We start from the raw sequence: 19,855 nt of genomic DNA, 5'->3' as shown, positions 1-19,855 counted from the left end.
ATGACCTGATGTAGCTTTGCTATAAGAACACACACACACACGACCCACAGCCAACTCTTGAGCTACTCTTTTACCAACGAATAGTAGGATTGACTATCGCATTATAACATCCCCACGGCTGAGAGGGCGAGTAGTTTAGTATGATGGGAATTCGAACCCGCGACCCTCAGGTTACAAGCCTTAATAAACTGGTCATGCCGAATCATCTAGTTTTCTGTTGTTCGTGGTTTTTTTAGAAGTCCAATTTGCATCATATTATAATATATACATCACCACAAGATGGAAGCTGTTTTATTTATTTTACGAAAAGCCATAAGTTTTATACCATCTGTCTATCGCTTAAAATCGTAACCCAGATTTTGGCACTATAAGTCCATATCTTTTCTGCTGACCCACCGTGGTGGACCAGAGTGAGGAAAACATGAATGCTAAATCTAATAGAAGTAAAGTTTTATTAGCTGCTATTTATAATCTGAAAATCCCCATCTGGGTCAACGGTAAGTTTAAGTAGTTACAACGATAAAAATTGGAGTTCAATTTCCAGCGGTAAATAGCATGCGCATATTTGCTCTAAAATAAACAAGTTCAACCGAAACAGTATCTTATACCAAAACAGCAAGGTCATAATACGCTTTAAGGTTTAGCCTTAGCTACCTGAGGTTTAGGCTTAGCCACCCATAGTTTAGAACTGTTGATCAGAGCAATATCGATATTTACTAACAGTGTACAGAAGACATGTTACACATGGCCAATAATAACAAAAAAGAACCTGAGCGAAGTGAGACATTAAAATGTTGTTTATTTACGTTTAGGATTAGGCTTAGCCTAAACCTAGGAGTGGCTAGGTTAAAAACACAATAAAGAACCTAAGCGAAGTGAGATATTAATTTTGTTGTTTATTTACATTTAAGTTTAGGCGTAACCATTCCTAGTAAAAGCTGTTAATCAGAGGAGTATCGATATTTATTAACACTGTTCAGAAGATATGTTACGTATGGTCAATAATAACACAAAAGAACCTAAGCGAAGTGAGACATTAATTTTGCTGTTTACTCTGTTTATTTACGTATTCATTTTGAGAAATACGAAACTTTTCAACGCTTGATCCATTGTTTTTCTTGCGCATTAACTAAGAAAACGTCACGAACATTTTCATGTTGTGTTCTCCGCTGGTACAGCGGTAAGTCAATGGACTTACAACGCTCAAATCAGGGGTTCGATTCACCTTGATGGACTTACCAGATAGCCCAAGGTGGCTTTGCTATAAGAAGACAATTACACTTTTCATGTTGTTATGTTTTTAAAATGTCTGTTTCGAAAGCGTCAAAAATATATATAATATTTGCGAAACGTCTTCAACTTTAACCCCTTCACATTCAGATCGTGTAATTACAGAAAATTTAATTTTCCTCAAAAAATGTTGCCCTTTGTAATAACGTGCCTAGTGTGATTTTGTTAGAGAAACTGTCTTTCATTTATCGCTACAATACTCCATCCAATAGCATTCCTTCTTTAATTTGGCCCGGGATGGCCAGGTGTGTTACGGCGTTCGACTCGTAATCTAAGAGTCGTGGGTTCGAATCCCTGTCGCACCAAACAGGCTCGTCCTTTCAGCCGTGGGGGCGTTATAATGTTAAGGTCAATCCCACTATTCGTTGGTAAAAAGAGTAGCCCAAGAGTTAGCGGTGGGTGGTGATGACTAGCTGACATCCCTCTAGTCTTACCTTGCTAAATTAGAGACGGCTAGCGCAAATAGCCCTCATGTAGTTTTTTGGCAAAATTCAAAAAATATATAATAATAATATTTTTTTTAAATTTATTAGATACTTTCCCTTTATAGTGTACACCAGTAAAAAAATAAGATTATTTCTGATTGGTCAGTGACGGAATAGTGTTTATTGTTGCAGTATGAGAAACTTACATCAGAAAATAACTTGATTTATTCATTTGTTTAAATTTAAGCACAAAGCCATATAATGGGCTATCTATGCTTTGCTCACCACGCGTATCCAAACCCGGTTTCGAACGCTGTAAGTCCGCAATCATGATTGTGCCATGGTGGGTACTCGATTTGTTTATACGATGATCTTCGAACAAGCAGTGCGACTTTAGTGTGATTTCAATATTAATGTCTCGCGTTGCTAAAGAAGTGAATTATAATATGGGCAAGAAATGCATACGAATGGTGTGAATGCCCACTTATACAAGAGGGAACTAGACAATATCACCCGCCGCCAACTCTTGTCTCTTCAAATATTGTGATTTGGTTGTCATTCTTATAACGCGAAATGAGACCCGAGCCACGAACCCTCGGATTCACGGTCCGAGCACGCTATATCACTAGGTTAAGCCCTACCCAACGAACATTTAAAAACTAACGTATATGATTATCTCTCACGGGGAAAAGCGGTGAAAATATAAACAGACATTCAGTACGTGAACGTATTTTTAAATTTAATGACACCATGATGTGATAAGAACACTATCAGTTGCTGAGATGTAACTCTGAATTTCCTACTCATTTGTGCTACGAGAATCGGAAACTTTACCCCATGTTTGTTATTATTGACAAAATGGGGTTTGGGCGTAGTTAACGTTCTGAGTTTCTTGTCATAAGGTCCAATTTTTGAGCTGTACAAACACCGCTGAACAAGCTTCACTCTGTTAAATGAGGGTGCGTTATAACAGTGACAATAATTCCAGCTATTTGGTTAATAGTAACTGTGTAAGCGATGGGTACTGCAGCCCAATTGTTCTCACTCAGGTCAGTACTTCTAAATGTGGGATGGCAGTGTACGAACCTTGAGGTCTCTGACCCTGACGCTCACCAAGAAAATATACTAAATTCCAAATAGTTTAGAAGAGGAACAAACAGTAGCAGTACGGTGTGATCAGAACTTCAAATGATAAGTTTTTTCACAAAGCTACCTTAGTCAAAAACAATAAATTACTTAAAGCAGAGCGAGACAAAGAAGCACAGCAGAGAAACTCGGTAATGAATAGAGCTTGGTTCGCAGGCAGCCATGTATATCAACTTGTTGTGATCAATCGTTGAATGTCAACATTCAATGAATCTTAAATGTGTGCTTTAACGTACGACCAGTTTATAAACACAGATAACGATACATATTAAACTTAACTGAAAAGATATATTAAAAAGCTTAGTGACTCTAAATCAGGTAACAGAGAAAACAGACTTTTCATGTCGTCTAAGTGATTGCTAATACAATAGTTGTGGAACATAGAAAGGTAAAACAACAAATTTGTATTTCATTTGCTGTAAAAAACACAATTACCATGACAGGATACGTATGGCGTTTAGAATAACAAACAGTAATAAAAACTACGAGCATTCAGTTCCAATACAGAAGGTAACACACAGTAATTGAAACAAGAGGTACTCACTTCAAAGACAGAAGGTAACACACAGTAATTGAAACTAGGGGTACTCACTTCCAATACAGAAGGTAACACACAGTGATTAAAACTAGGGGTAATCACTTTCAATACAGAAGGTAACACACAGTAATTGAAACTAGGGGTACTCACTCCTAAGACAGAAGGTAACACACAGTAATTGAAACTAGGGGTACTCACTCCAAATACAGAAAGTAACACACAGTAATTGAAACAAGAGGTACTCACTTCCAAGACAGAAGGTAACACACAGTAATTGAAACTAGGGGTACTCACTCCCAATACAGAAGGTAACACACAGTAATTGAAACAAGAGGTACTCACTTCCAAGACAGAAGGTAACACACAGTAATTGAAACAAGAGGTACTCACTTCCAAGACAGAATGTAACACACAGTAATTGAAACTAGGGGTACTCACTTCCAAGACAGAAAATAACACACAGTAATTTAAACTAGGGGTATTCACTCCAAATACAGAAGGTAACACACAGTAATTGAAACAAGAGGTACTCACTTCCAAGACAGAAGGTAACACACAGTAATTGAAACAAGAGGTACTTACTTCCAAGACAGAAGGTAACACACAGTAACTGAAACTAGGGGTACTCAGTTCCAAGACAGATGGTAACACACAGTAATTGAAACTAAAGGTACTCACACCCAAGACAGAAGGTAACGCACAGTAATTCAAACAACAGGTACTCACTTCCAATACAGAAGGTAACACACAGTAATTGAAACTAGGAGTACTCACTTCCAATACAGAAGGTAACACACAGTGATTAAAACTAGGGGTACTCACTCCAAATACAGAAAATAACACACAGTAATTGAAACAAGAGGTACTCACTTCCAAGACAGAAGGTAACACACAGTAATTGAAACTAGGGGTACTCACTCCAATACAGAAGGTAACACACAGTAATTGAAACAAGAGGTACTCACTCCCAAGACAGAAAGTAACACACAGTAATTGAAACAAGAGGTACTCACTTCCAAGACAGAAGGTTACACACAGTAATTGAAACTAGGGGTACTCACTCCCAAGACAGAAGGTAACACACAGTAATTGAAACTAGGGGTACTCACTCCCAATACAGAAGGTAACACAAAGTAATTGAAACTAGGGGTACTAACTTCCAAGACAGAAAGTAACAAACAGTAATTGAAACTAGGGGTACTCACTTCCAACACAGAAAGTAACACACAGTAATTGAAACTAGAGGTACTCACTTCCAATACAGAAGGTAACACACAGTAATTGAAACAAGAGGTACTCACTTCCAAGACAGATGGTAACACACAGTAATTGAAAAAAGAGGTACTCACTTCCAAGACAGATGGTAACACACAGTAATTGAAACTAGGGGTACTCACTCCCAAGACAAAAGGTAACGCACAGTAATTGAAACAAGAGGCACTCACTTCCAAGAGAGAAGGTAACACACAGTAATAGAAACAAGAGGTACTCACTTCCAATACAGAAGATAACACACAGTGATTAAAACTAGGGGTACTCACTTTCAATACAGAAGGTAACACACAGTAATTGAAACTAAGGGTACTCACTCCTAAGACAGAAGGTAACACACAGCAATTGAAAGAAGAGGTACTCACTTCCAATACAGAAGGTAACACACAGTAATTGAAACAAGAGGTACTTACTTCCAAGACAGAAGGTAACACACAATAATTGAAACAAGAGGTATTCACTTCCACGACAGAAGGTAACACACAGTAATTGAAACTAGTGGTACTCACTCCAAATACAGAAAGTAACACACAGTAATTGAAACAAGAGGTACTCACTTCCAAGACAGACGGTAACACACAGTAATTGAAACTAGGGGTACTCACTCCCAAGACAGAAAGTAACACACAGTAATTGAAACAAGAGGTATTAACTTCCAAGACAGAAGGTAACACACAGTAATTGAAACTAGGGGTACTCACTTCCAAGACAGAAGGTTACACACAGTAATTGAAACTAGAGGTACTCACTTCCAAGACAGAAGGTAACACACAGTAATTAAAACTAGGGGTACTCACTCCCAAGATAGAAAGTAACACACAGTAATTGAAACAAGACTTACTCACTTCCAAGACAGAAGGTAACACACAGTAATTGAAACAAGAGGTACTCACAATTCCAAGACAGAAGGTAACACACAGTAATTGAAACTAGGGGTACTCACTTCCAATACAGAAGGTAACACACAGTGATTAAAACTAGGGGTAATCACTTTCAATACAGAAGGTAACACACAGCAATTGAAACAAGAGGTACTCACTTCCAAGACAGAAGGTAACACACAGTCATTGAAACAATAGGTACTCACTTCCAAGACAGATGGTAACAAACAGTAATTGAAACTAGGGGTACTCACTTCCAAGACAGAAGGTTACACACAGTAATTGAAACTAGAGGTACTCACTTCCAATACAGAAGGTAACACACAGTAATTGAAACCAGAGGTACTCACTTCCAAGACAGATGGTAACACACAGTAATTGAAACTAAAGGTACTCACACCCAAGACAGAAGGTAACGCGCAGTAATTCAAACAACAGGTACTCACTTCCAATACAGAAGGTAACACACAGTAATTGAAACTAGAAGTACTCACTTCCAATACAGAAGGTAACACACAGTGATTAAAACTAGGGGTACTCACTTTCAATACCGAAGGTAACACACAGTAATTGAAACTAGGGGTACTCACTCATAAGACAGAAGGTAACACACAGAAGTTGAAACTAGTGGTACTCACTCCAAATACAGAAAGTAACACACAGTAATTGAAACAAGAGGTACTCACTTCCAAGACAGAAGGTAACACACAGTAATTGAAACTAGGGGTACTCACTCCCAATACAGAAGGTAACACACAGTAATTGAAACAAGAGGTACTCACTTCCAAGAGAGAAGGTTACACACAGTAATTGAAACTAGGGGTACTCACTCCCAAGACAGAAGGTTACACACAGTAATTGAAACTAGGGGTACTCACTTCCAAGACAGAAGGTAACACACAGTAATTGAAACTAGGGGTACTCACTTCCAATACAGAAGGTAACACAGAGTAATTGAAACAAGAAATACTCACTTCCAAGACAGAAGGTAACAAACAGTAATTGAAACAAGAGGTACTCACTTCCAATACAGAAGGTAATACACAGTAATTGAAACAAGAGGTACTCAATTCCAAGATAGAAGGTTACACACAGTAATTAAAACTAAAGGTACTCACTTCCAAGATAGAAGGTAACACACAGTAATTGAAACAAGAGGTACTCACTTCCACGACAGAAGATAACACACAGTAATTGAAATTAGTGGTACTCACTCCAAATACAGAAAGTAACACACAGTAATTGAAACAAGAGGTACTTACTTCCAAGACAGAAGGTAACACACAGTAATTGAAACTAGGGGTACTCACTCCCAATACAGAAGGTAACACACAGTAATTGAAACAAGAGGTACTAACTTCCAAGACAGAAGGTAACACACAGTAATTGAAACAAGAGGTACTTACTTCCAAGACAGAAGGTAATACACAGTAATTGAAACAAGAGGTACTCACTTCTAAGACAGAAGGTAACACACAGTATGTGAAACTAGGGGTACTAACTTCCAAGACAGAAAGTAACACACAGTAATTGAAACTAGGGGTACTCACTTCCAAGACAGAAAGTAACACACAGTAATTGAAACTAGGGGTACTCACTTTCAATACAAAAAGTAACACACAGTAATTGAAACTAGGGGTACTCACTCCTAAGACAGAAGGTAACACACAGCAATTGAAAGAAGAGGTACTCACTTCCAATACAGAAGGTAACACACAGTAATTGAAACAAGAGGTACTCACTTCCAAGACAGAAGGTAACACACAGTAATTGAAACTAGGGGTACTCACTTCCAATACAGAAGGTAACACACAGTGATTAAAACTAGGTAATCACTCTCAATACAGAAGGTAAACACACAGTAATTGAAACTAGGTACTCACCCCAAGACAGAAGGTAACACACAGCAATTGAAACAAGAGGTACTCACTTCCAATACAGAAGGTAACACACAGTAATTGAAACAAGAGGTACTCACTTCCAAGACAGAAGGTAACACATAGTAATTGAAACTAGGGATACTCACTTTCAATACAGAACGTAACACACAGTAATTGAAACTAGGGGTACTCACTCCCAAGACAGAAGGTAACACACACCAATTGAAACAAGAGGTACTCACTTCCAATACAGAAGGTAACACACAGTAATTGAAACAAGAGGTACTCACTTTCAATACAGAAGGTAACACACAGTAATTGAAACAAGAGGTACTTACTTCCAAGACAGAAGGTAACACACAGTAATTGAAACTAGGGGTACTCACTCCCAAGACAGAAAGTAACACACAGTAATTGAAACTAGGGGAACTTACTTCTAATAGAGAAGGTAAAACATAGTAATTGAAACTAGGGTGCTCACTTCCAATACAGAAGGTAACACACAGTAATTGAAACAAGAGGTACTCACTTCCAAGACAGAAGGTAACACATAGTAATTGAAACTAGGGATACTCACTTTCAATACAGAAGGTAACACACAGTAATTGAAACTAGGGGTACTCACCCCAAGACAGAAGGTAACACACACCAATTGAAACAAGAGGTACCACTTCCAATACAGAAGGGTAACACACAGTAATTGAAACAAGAGGTACTCACTTTCAATACAGAAGGTAACACACAGTAATTGAAACAAGAGGTACTTACTTCCAAGACAGAAGGTAACACACAGTAATTGAAACTAGGGGTACCTCACTCCCAAGACAGAAAGTAACACACAGTAATTGAAACTAGGGAACTTACTCTAATAGAGAAGGTAAAACATAGTAATTGAAACTAGGGTGCTCACTTCCAATACAGATGGTGGCACACAGTAATTGAAACAAGAGGTACTCACTTCCAATACAGAAGGTAACACACAGTAATTAAAACAAGAGGTACTTACTTCCAAGACACAAGGTAACACATAGTAATTGAAACTAGGGATACTCACTTCCAATACAGAAGGTAACACACAGTAATTGAATCTAGGGTTACTCACTTTCAATACAGAAGGTAACACACAGTAATTGAAAGAAGAGAAACTCACTCCAAGAGAGAAAGTAACACACAGTAATTGAAACAAGAGGTACTCACTTCCAAGACAGAAGGTAACACACAGTAATTGAAACAAGAGGTACTTACTTCCAAGACAGAAGGTAACACACAGTAATTGAAACAAGAGGTACTTACTTCCAAGACAGAAGGTAATACACAGTAATTGAAACAAGAGGTACTCACTTCTAAGACAGAAGGTAACACACAGTAATTGAAACTGGGGTACTCACCCTAAGACAGAAGGTAACACACAGCAATTGAAACAAGAGGTACTCACCTCCAATACAGAAGGTAACACACAGTAATTGAAACAAGAGGTACTCACTTTCAATACAAAGTAACACACAGTAATTGAAACTAGGGGTACTCACTCCCAAGACAGAAGGTAACACACAGCAATTGAAAGAAGAGGTACTCACTTCCAATCACAGAAGGTAACACACAGTAATTGAAACAAGAGGTACTCACTTCCAATACAGAAGGTAACACACAGTGATTAAAACTAGGTAATCACTTTCAATACAGAAGGTAACACACAGTAATTGAAACTAGGGGTACTCACTCCTAAGACAGAAGGTAACACACAGCAATTGAAACAAGAGGTACTCACTTCCAATACAGAAGGTAACACACAGTAATTGAAACAAGAGGTACTCACTTCCAAGACAGAAGGTAACACATAGTAATTGAAACTAGGGATACTCACTTTCAATACAGAAGGTAACACACAGTAATTGAAACTAGGGTACTCACTCCTAAGACAGAAGGTAACACACACCAATTGAAACAAGAGGTACTCACTCCAATACAGAAGGTAACACACAATAATTGAAACAAGGGTACTTACTTTCAATACAGAAGGTAAACACAGTAATTGAAACAAGAGGTACTTACTTCCAAGACAGAAGGGTAACACACAGTAATTGAAACTAGGGGTCACTCCCAAGACAGAAAGTAACACATAGTAATTGAAACTAGGGATACTCACTTTCAATACAGAAGGTAACACACAGTAATTGAATCTAGGGTTACTCACTTTCAATACAGAAGGTAACACACAGTAATTGAAACAAGAGAAACTCACTTCCAAGACAGAAAGTAACACACAGTAATTGAAACAAGAGGTACTCACTTCCAAGACAGAAGGTAACACACAGTAATTGAAACAAGAGGTACTTACTTCCAAGACAGAAGGTAACACACAGTAATTGAAACTAGGGGTACTCACTCCCAAGACAGAAAGTAACACACAGTAATTGAAACTAGAGGTACTTACTTCTAATAGAGAAGGTAAAACATAGTAATTGAAACTAGGGTACTCACTCCAATACAGATGGTAGCACACAGTAATTGAAACAAGAGGTACTCACTTCCACGACAGAAGGTAACACACAGTAATTTAAACTAGGTGTACTCACTTTCAATACAGAAGGTAACACACAGTTATTGAAACAAGAGGTACTCACTTACAAGACAGAAGGTAACACACAGTAATTGAAACAAGAGGTACTTACTCCCAAGACAGAAGGTAACACACAGTAATTGAAAGAAGAGGTACTCACTTCCAAGACAGAAGGTAACACACAGTAATTGAAACAAGAGGTACTCACTCCCAAGACAGAAGGTAACACACAGTAATTGAATCTAGGGTTACTCACTTTCAATACAGAAGGTAACACACAGTAATTGAAACAAGAGAAACTCACTTCCAAGACAGAAAGTAACACACAGTAATTGAAACAAGAGGTACTCACTTCCAAGACAGAAGGTAACACATAGTAATTGAAACAAGAGGTACTCACTTCCAAGACAGAAGGTAACACACAGTAATTGAAACTAGGGGTACTCACTTCCAATACAGAAGGTAACACACAGTGATTAAAACTAGGGGTAATCACTTTCAATACAGAAGGTAACACACAGTAATTGAAACTAGGGGTACTCACTCCTAAGACAGAAGGTAACACACAGCAATTGAAACAAGAGGTACTCACTTCCAATACAGAAGGTAACACACAGTAATTGAAACAAGAGGTACTCACTTCCAAGACAGAAGGTAACACATAGTAATTGAAACTAGGGATACTCACTTTCAATACAGAACGTAACACACAGTAATTGAAACTAGGGGTACTCACTCCTAAGACAGAAGGTAACACACACCAATTGAAACAAGAGGTACTCACTTCCAATACAGAAGGTAACACACAGTAATTGAAACAAGAGGTACTCACTTTCAATACAGAAGGTAACACACAGTAATTGAAACAAGAGGTACTTACTTCCAAGACAGAAGGTAACACACAGTAATTGAAACTAGGGGTACTCACTCCCAAGACAGAAAGTAACACACAGTAATTGAAACTAGGGGAACTTACTTCTAATAGAGAAGGTAAAACATAGTAATTGAAACTAGGGGTACTCACTTCCAATACAGAAGGTAACACACAGTAATTGAAACAAGAGGTACTCACTTCCAAGACAGAAGGTAACACATAGTAATTGAAACTAGGGATACTCACTTTCAATACAGAAGGTAACACACAGTAATTGAAACTAGGGGTACTCACTCCTAAGACAGAAGGTAACACACACCAATTGAAACAAGAGGTACTCACTTCCAATACAGAAGGTAACACACAGTAATTGAAACAAGAGGTACTCACTTTCAATACAGAAGGTAACACACAGTAATTGAAACAAGAGGTACTTACTTCCAAGACAGAAGGTAACACACAGTAATTGAAACTAGGGGTACTCACTCCCAAGACAGAAAGTAACACACAGTAATTGAAACTAGGGGAACTTACTTCTAATAGAGAAGGTAAAACATAGTAATTGAAACTAGGGGTACTCACTTCCAATACAGATGGTAGCACACAGTAATTGAAACAAGAGGTACTCACTTCCAATACAGAAGGTAACACACAGTAATTAAAACAAGAGGTACTTACTTCCAAGACACAAGGTAACACATAGTAATTGAAACTAGGGATACTCACTTTCAATACAGAAGGTAACACACAGTAATTGAATCTAGGGTTACTCACTTTCAATACAGAAGGTAACACACAGTAATTGAAAGAAGAGAAACTCACTTCCAAGAGAGAAAGTAACACACAGTAATTGAAACAAGAGGTACTCACTTCCAAGACAGAAGGTAACACACAGTAATTGAAACAAGAGGTACTTACTTCCAAGACAGAAGGTAACACACAGTAATTGAAACAAGAGGTACTTACTTCCAAGACAGAAGGTAATACACAGTAATTGAAACAAGAGGTACTCACTTCTAAGACAGAAGGTAACACACAGTAATTGAAACTGGGGGTACTCACTCCTAAGACAGAAGGTAACACACAGCAATTGAAACAAGAGGTACTCACTTCCAATACAGAAGGTAACACACAGTAATTGAAACAAGAGGTACTCACTTTCAATACAAAAAGTAACACACAGTAATTGAAACTAGGGGTACTCACTCCTAAGACAGAAGGTAACACACAGCAATTGAAAGAAGAGGTACTCACTTCCAATACAGAAGGTAACACACAGTAATTGAAACAAGAGGTACTCACTTCCAATACAGAAGGTAACACACAGTGATTAAAACTAGGGGTAATCACTTTCAATACAGAAGGTAACACACAGTAATTGAAACTAGGGGTACTCACTCCTAAGACAGAAGGTAACACACAGCAATTGAAACAAGAGGTACTCACTTCCAATACAGAAGGTAACACACAGTAATTGAAACAAGAGGTACTCACTTCCAAGACAGAAGGTAACACATAGTAATTGAAACTAGGGATACTCACTTTCAATACAGAAGGTAACACACAGTAATTGAAACTAGGGGTACTCACTCCTAAGACAGAAGGTAACACACACCAATTGAAACAAGAGGTACTCACTTCCAATACAGAAGGTAACACACAATAATTGAAACAAGAGGTACTTACTTTCAATACAGAAGGTAACACACAGTAATTGAAACAAGAGGTACTTACTTCCAAGACAGAAGGTAACACACAGTAATTGAAACTAGGGGTACTCACTCCCAAGACAGAAAGTAACACATAGTAATTGAAACTAGGGATACTCACTTTCAATACAGAAGGTAACACACAGTAATTGAATCTAGGGTTACTCACTTTCAATACAGAAGGTAACACACAGTAATTGAAACAAGAGAAACTCACTTCCAAGACAGAAAGTAACACACAGTAATTGAAACAAGAGGTACTCACTTCCAAGACAGAAGGTAACACACAGTAATTGAAACAAGAGGTACTTACTTCCAAGACAGAAGGTAACACACAGTAATTGAAACTAGGGGTACTCACTCCCAAGACAGAAAGTAACACACAGTAATTGAAACTAGAGGTACTTACTTCTAATAGAGAAGGTAAAACATAGTAATTGAAACTAGGGGTACTCACTTCCAATACAGATGGTAGCACACAGTAATTGAAACAAGAGGTACTCACTTCCACGACAGAAGGTAACACACAGTAATTTAAACTAGGTGTACTCACTTTCAATACAGAAGGTAACACACAGTTATTGAAACAAGAGGTACTCACTTACAAGACAGAAGGTAACACACAGTAATTGAAACAAGAGGTACTTACTCCCAAGACAGAAGGTAACACACAGTAATTGAAAGAAGAGGTACTCACTTCCAAGACAGAAGGTAACACACAGTAATTGAAACAAGAGGTACTCACTCCCAAGACAGAAGGTAACACACAGTAATTGAATCTAGGGTTACTCACTTTCAATACAGAAGGTAACACACAGTAATTGAAACAAGAGAACTCACTTCCAAGACAGAAAGTAACACACAGTAATTGAAACAAGAGGTACTCACTTCCAAGACAGAAGGTAACACATAGTAATTGAAACTAGGGATACTCACTTTCAATACAGAAGGTAACACACAGTAATTGAAACTAGGGGTACTCACTCCTAAGACAGAAGGTAACACACACCAATTGAAACAAGAGGTACTCACTTCCAATACAGAAGGTAACACACAGTAATTGAAACTAGGGGAACTTACTTCTAATAGAGAAGGTAAAACATAGTAATTGAAACTAGGGGTACTCACTTCCAATACAGAAGGTAACACACAGTAATTGAAACAAGAGGTACTCACTTCCAAGACAGAAGGTAACACATAGTAATTGAAACTAGGGATACTCACTTTCAATACAGAAGGTAACACACAGTAATTGAAACTAGGGTACTCACTCCTAAGACAGAAGGTAACACACACCAATTGAAACAAGAGGTACTCACTTCCAATACAGAAGGTAACACACAGTAATTGAAACAAGAGGTACTCACTTTCAATACAGAAGGTAACACACAGTAATTGAAACAAGAGGTACTTACTTCCAAGACAGAAGGTAACACACAGTAATTGAAACTAGGGTACTCACTCCCAAGACAGAAAGTAACACACAGTAATTGAAACTAGGGGAACTTACTTCTAATAGAGAAGGTAAAACATAGTAATTGAAACTAGGGGTACTCACTTCCAATACAGATGGTAGCACACAGTAATTGAAACAAGAGGTACTCACTTCCAATACAGAAGGTAACACACAGTAATTAAAACAAGAGGTACTTACTTCCAAGACACAAGGTAACACATAGTAATTGAAACTAGGGATACTCACTTTCAATACAGAAGGTAACACACAGTAATTGAATCTAGGGTTACTCACTTTCAATACAGAAGGTAACACACAGTAATTGAAAGAAGAGAAACTCACTTCCAAGAGAGAAAGTAACACACAGTAATTGAAACAAGAGGTACTCACTTCCAAGACAGAAGGTAACACACAGTAATTGAAACAAGAGGTACTTACTTCCAAGACAGAAGGTAACACACAGTAATTGAAACAAGAGGTACTTACTTCCAAGACAGAAGGTAATACACAGTAATTGAAACAAGAGGTACTCACTTCTAAGACAGAAGGTAACACACAGTAATTGAAACTGGGGGTACTCACTCCTAAGACAGAAGGTAACACACAGCAATTGAAACAAGAGGTACTCACTTCCAATACAGAAGGTAACACACAGTAATTGAAACAAAGGGTACTCACTTTCAATACAAAAAGTAACACACAGTAATTGAAACTAGGGTACTCACTCCTAAGACAGAAGGTAACACACAGCAATTGAAGAAGAGGTACTCACTTCCAATACAGAAGGTAACACACAGTAATTGAAACAAGAGGTACTCACTTCCAATACAGAAGGTAACACACAGTGATTAAAACTAGGGGTAATCACTTTCAATACAGAAGGTAACACACAGTAATTGAAACTAGGGGTACTCACTCCTAAGACAGAAGGTAACACACAGCAATTGAAACAAGGGTACTCACTTCCAATACAGAAGGTAACACACAGTAATTGAAACAAGAGGTACTCACTTCCAAGACAGAAGGTAACACATAGTGGTGAAACTAGGGATACTCACTTTCAATACAGAAGGTAACACACAGTAATTGAAACTAGGGGTACTCACTCCTAAGACAGAAGGTAACACACACCAATTGAAACAAGAGGTACTCACTTCCAATACAGAAGGTAACACACAATAATTGAAACAAGAGGTACTTACTTTCAATACAGAAGGTAACACACAGTAATTGAAACAAGAGGTACTTACTTCCAAGACAGAAGGTAACACACAGTAATTGAAACTAGGGGTACTCACTCCCAAGACAGAAAGTAACACATAGTAATTGAAACTAGGGATACTCACTTTCAATACAGAAGGTAACACACAGTAATTGAATCTAGGGTTACTCACTTTCAATACAGAAGGTAACACACAGTAATTGAAACAAGAGAAACTCACTTCCAAGACAGAAAGTAACACACAGTAATTGAAACAAGAGGTACTCACTTCCAAAACAGAAGGTAACACACAGTAATTGAAACAAGAGGTACTTACTTCCAAGACAGAAGGTAACACACAGTAATTGAAACTAGGGGTACTCACTCCCAAGACAGAAAGTAACACACAGTAATTGAAACTAGAGGTACTTACTTCTAATAGAGAAGGTAAAACATAGTAATTGAAACTAGGGGTACTCACTCCCAATACAGAAGGTAACACACAGTAATTGAAACAAGAGGTACTAACTTCCAAGACAGAAGGTAACACACAGTAATTGAAACAAGAGGTACTTACTTCCAAGACAGAAGGTAATACACAGTAATTGAAACAAGAGGTACTCACTTCTAAGACAGAAGGTAACACACAGTATGTGAAACTAGGGGTACTAACTTCCAAGACAGAAAGTAACACACAGTAATTGAAACTAGGGGTACTCACTTCCAAGACAGAAAGTAACACACAGTAATTGAAACTAGGGGTACTCACTTTCAATACAAAAGTAACACAGTAATTGAAACTAGGGGTACTCACTCCTAAGACAGAAGGTAACACACAGCAATTGAAGAAGAGGTACTCACTTCCAATACAGAAGGTAACACACAGTAATTGAAACAAGAGGTGCTCACTTCAAGACAGAAGGTAACACACAGTAATTGAAACTAGGGGTACTCACTTCCAATACAGAAGGTAACACACAGTGATTAAAACTAGGGGTAATCACTTTCAATACAGAAGGTAACACACAGTAATTGAAACTAGGGGTACTCACTCCTAAGACAGAAGGTAACACACAGCAATTGAAACAAGAGGTACTCACTTCCAATACAGAAGGTAACACACAGTAATTGAAACAAGAGGTACTCACTTCCAAGACAGAAGGTAACACATAGTAATTGAAACTAGGGATACTCACTTTCAATACAGAACGTAACACACAGTAATTGAAACTAGGGTACTCACTCCTAAGACAGAAGGTAACACACACCAATTGAAACAAGGGTACTCACTTCCAATACAGAGGGTAACACACAGTAATTGAAACAAGAGGTACTCACTTTCAATACAGAAGGTAACACACAGTAATTGAACAAGAGGTACTTACTTCAAGACAGAAGGTAACACACAGTGAATTGAAACTAGGGGTACTCACTCCCAAGACAGAAGAGTAACACACAGTGAATTGAAACTAGGGGAACTTACTTCTAATAGAGAAGGTAAAACATAGTAATTGAAACTAGGGGTGCTCACTTCCAATACAGAAGGTAACACACAGTAATTGAAACAAGAGGTACTCACTTCCAAGACAGAGGTAACACATAGTAATTGAAACTAGGGATACTCACTTTCAATACAGAAGGTAACACACAGTGGTTGAAGCTAGGGGTACTCACTCCTAAGACAGAAGGTAACACACACCAATTGAACAAGGAGGTACTCACTTCCAATACAGAGGGTAACACACAGTAATTGAAACAAGAGGTGCTCACTTTCAATACAGAAGGTAACACACAGTAATTGAAACAAGAGGTACTTACTTCAAGACAGAAGGTAACACACAGTAATTGAAACTAGGGGTACTCACTCCCAAGACAGAAAGTAACACACAGTGGTGAAACTAGGGGAACTTACTTCTAATAGAGAAGGTAAAACATAGTAATTGAAACTAGGGTACTCACTTCCAATACAGATGGTAGCACACAGTGGTGAAACAAGGGTACTCACTTCCAATACAGAAGGTAACACACAGTAATTAAAACAAGAGGTACTTACTTCCAAGACACAAGGGTAACACATAGTAATTGAAACTAGGGATACTCACTTTCAATACAGAAGGTAACACACAGTAATTGAATCTAGGGTTACTCACTTTCAATACAGAGGTAACACACAGTAATTGAAAGAAGAGAAACTCACTTCAAGAGAGAGAAAGTAACACACAGTAATTGAAACAAGAGGTACTCACTTCCAAGACAGAGGTAACACACAGTAATTGAAACAAGAGGTGCTTACTTCCAAGACAGAAGGTAACACACAGTAATTGAAACAAGAGGTGCTTACTTCCAAGACAGAAGGTAATACACAGTAATTGAAACAAGGGTACTCACTTCTAAGACAGAAGGTAACACAGTAATTGAAACTGGGGTACTCACTCCTAAGACAGAAGGTAACACACAGCAATTGAAACAAAGGTACTCACTTCCAATACAGAAGGTAACACACAGTAATTGAAACAAGAGGTGCTCACTTTCAATACAAAAGTAACACACAGTAATTGAAACTAGGGTACTCACTCCTAAGACAGAAGGTAACACACAGCAATTGAAAGAAGAGGTACTCACTTCCAATACAGAGAGGTAACACACAGTAATTGAAACAAGAGGTACTCACTTCCAATACAGAAGGTAACACACAGTGATTAAAACTAGGGGTAATCACTTTCAATGCAGAAGGTAACACACAGTAATTGAAACTAGGGGACACTCACTCCTAAGACAGAAGGTAACACACAGCAATTGAAACAAGAGGTGCTCACTTCCAATACAGAAGGTAACACACAGTAATTGAAACAAGAGGTACTCACTTCCAAGACAGAAGGTAACACATAGTAATTGAAACTAGGGATACTCACTTTCAATACAGAAGGTAACACACAGTAATTGAAACTAGGGGTACTCACTCCTAAGACAGAAGGTAACACACACCAATTGAAACAAGAGGTACTCACTTCCAATACAGAAGGTAACACACAATAATTGAAACAAAGGTGCTTACTTTCAATACAGAAGGTAACACACAGTAATTGAAACAAGGAGTTACTTACTTCAAGACAGAAGGTAACACACAGTAATTGAAACTAGGGTACTCACTCCCAAGACAGAAAGTAACACATAGTAATTGAAACTAGGGATACTCACTTTCAATACAGAAGGTAACACACAGTAATTGAATCTAGGGTTACTCACTTTCAATACAGAAGGTAACACACAGTAATTGAAACAAGAGAAACTCACTTCCAAGACAGAAAGTAACACACAGTAATTGAAACAAGAGGTACTCACTTCCAAGACAGAAGGTAACACACAGTAATTGAAACAAAGGTGCTTACTTCCAAGACAGAAGGTAACACACAGTGGTGAAACTAGGGGTACTCACTCCCAAGACAGAAAGTAACACACAGTAATTGAAACTAGAGGTACTTACTTCTAATAGAGAAGGTAAAACATAGTAATTGAAACTAGGGGTACTCACTTCCAATACAGATGGTAGCACACAGTAATTGAAACAAGAGGTACTCACTTCCACGACAGAAGGTAACACACAGTAATTTAAACTAGGTGTACTCACTTTCAATACAGAAGGTAACACACAGTTATTGAAACAAGAGGTACTCACTTACAAGACAGAAGGTAACACACAGTAATTGAAACAAGAGGTACTTACTCCCAAGACAGAAGGTAACACACAGTAATTGAAAGAAGAGGTACTCACTTCCAAGACAGAAGGTAACACACAGTAATTGAAACAAGAGGTACTCACTCCCAAGACAGAAGGTAACACACAGTAATTGAATCTAGGGTTACTCACTTTCAATACAGAAGGTAACACACAGTAATTGAAACAAGAGAAACTCACTTCCAAGACAGAAAGTAACACACAGTAATTGAAACAAGAGGTACTCACTTCCAAGACAGAAGGTAACACATGAGTAATTGAAACTAGGGATACTCACTTTCAATACAGAAGGTAACACAGTAATGGAAACTAGGGGTACTCACTCCTAAGACAGAAGGTAACACACACCAATTGAAACAAGAGGTACTCACTTCCAATACAGAAGGTAAACACACAGTAATTGAAACTAGGGGAACTTACTCTAATAGAGAAGATTAAAACATAGTAATTGAAACTAGGGGTACTCACTTCCAATACAGAAGGTAACACACAGTAATTGAAACAAGAGGTACTCACTTCCAAGACAGAAGGTAACACATAGTAATTGAAACTAGGGATACTCACTTTCAATACAGAAGGTAACACACAGTAATTGGAAACTAGGGGTACTCACTCCTAAGACAGAAGGTAACACACACCAATTGAAACAAGGGGTACTCACTTCCAATACAGAAGGTAACACACAGTGGTTGAAACAAGAGGTACTCACTTTCAATGCAGAAGGTAACACACAGTAATTGAAACAAGAGGTGCTTACTTCCAAGACAGAAGGTAACACACAGTAATTGAAACTAGGGTACTCACTCCCAAGACAGAAAGTAACACACAGTAATTGAAACTAGGGGAACTTACTTCTAATAGAGAAGGTAAAACATAGTAATTGAAAC

Source organism: Tachypleus tridentatus, chromosome 7 (assembly GCF_004210375.1).
Source record: "Tachypleus tridentatus isolate NWPU-2018 chromosome 7, ASM421037v1, whole genome shotgun sequence".
Classification (NCBI taxonomy): domain Eukaryota; kingdom Metazoa; phylum Arthropoda; class Merostomata; order Xiphosura; family Limulidae; genus Tachypleus; species Tachypleus tridentatus.
The sequence above is the reverse complement of the archived record's forward strand: the minus strand, read 5'-3'. Positions refer to the sequence as shown.